General features: G+C 35.2%; 1 pseudogene; it reads left to right on the forward strand.

Annotated features, from left to right (window-relative positions):
- The first annotated feature begins 463 nt into the window (after positions 1–463).
- On the forward strand, positions 464–1405 carry LOC100811933 (BAG family molecular chaperone regulator 1-like; annotated as a pseudogene).
- The last annotated feature ends 327 nt before the right edge of the window (positions 1406–1732 follow it).

Below are 1732 nucleotides of genomic sequence, written 5' to 3' on the forward strand. Positions count from 1 at the left end.
TTTGAAGAAGTCACAAAATAGGTTTAGACTTTAATTCAACCCTACAAAATCAGTTTATAAGGTGAGGATTGCTCCCCACTTATATAGTTTATCTCAAGACTATCTTTATTTGATATGAGACTTTAACATGTCTAATTTTTTTCAAAGCTACCTGCTATGTGAAACTTTCAACACATCTCTCTATCTAGGTGTGACCACATCTCCCCTCACGCTCAATGCTACCTATCTAGAGTGTGATAAACATAGGGATCCATTTAGGATAGACGCTGATACCATGTCAGAAAATGGGTTTGGACTTTAACTCAACCCTATAAAACTGATTTATAAGGTGATGATTGTTGGGTTGTTATGAGAAAAATGGAGCATGTTGAAGTCTCGCATCGAATAAAGACAATGTCGAGATAAACTATATAAGTAGGGAATAATCCTCACCTTTATATAAGTGGGGGAATAATCCTCACCACTTTCTGAGCCAACTAGATTGCACCATCACGACCAAAAGTTGTTTTATAAAAACAAAGAGAGAGATTCTAAGGTGTTTCTTGACATCGTAGGGGTCAAAGACAAATCCAAGTTGATGTTTGTGGAGGACTCTATTAGTCAAGAGAAAAGGTACTTAGAAATGAGGATGAACGCAAAGATGGAAAGAACTACCAAATATATATCAGAAATTAGCTTGGAAGTAGATAGGCTTGCTGGGCAGGTACCATTTTTTTTCCTAAGGTGGGGTTGTTTTAATAAATAATTTAGTAGTTTAGTTGGGCGGTAACTGATTAGTGATTGGATTTGGTTAGGTGTCTGCTCTTGAATCAATACTTAGTAAAGGTGGGAAGGTTTCAGAAATGAATGTGCTTAATTTGATCGATTTGTTGATTAATCAACTGCTTAAATTGGATAGCATAATGGTTGATGAAGATGTTAAAATGAAAAGGGAAATGCAGGCAAATTTTTTGCACATATATTCCTGTGTATCTTGTTTTTCACTAGCGCCTTAGGTTTCTCTCAAATTGATTTTGTTGGTTATTTATTTTGAAGGTTAAAGAGTTCAAGCGTATGTTGAAACTCAGGATATGTTAAAAATTAAGAATTCGATGGCTAGTACTAATGAGGATTATGCACCAAGAAAGCCTCAACACAAGCATTCAAATAGGAAAAGGCTGGCACCAATTCAAGAGCAACCACAAAGTGTGTCAAATGGGCATCATAAATTAGCACCAAATCAGGAGCAACAACAACATAAATCCTTAAGGCATTCTACTTCAAAAGTAGTAGTTACCACAAAATGGGAGACATTTGATCTTTACCACCATTATTTCCGGACACTTCCACCACACCCACATCTAGCTCAGTGACCAATAATTTAGATCATCCTAATCACAAGTTCAATTGGGAATTCTTCGACTAAATAACATACCATGTGTTCCTAGTTTTGTGGATGTGATTGAGGTATGTCTTATGCTGGGAGTGCTATATGTTGTATACATTCTTTTATGTATTTAGATTTATTTATCCCTTTTTATTTATTATTTACTTCACCAGAAATTTAACGGGTTTGCTATGATAATGAATATCATAAAATAGTTCTCTATTTTGGTGCTTTTGGTGTCCCCCAAATTTGTGTACCAATTTTATGCTATCTCTCCTCCTCTCTAGGTATATTTAGAATTCCATTTTATATAATTTCTTTAGCTCTCGTCGATCTTCATCTCCATCTCTTATGGTGAAAGTATGT

The sequence above is a fragment of the Glycine max genome, chromosome 10 (assembly GCF_000004515.6).
Source record: "Glycine max cultivar Williams 82 chromosome 10, Glycine_max_v4.0, whole genome shotgun sequence".
Taxonomy (NCBI): Eukaryota; Viridiplantae; Streptophyta; class Magnoliopsida; order Fabales; family Fabaceae; genus Glycine; species Glycine max.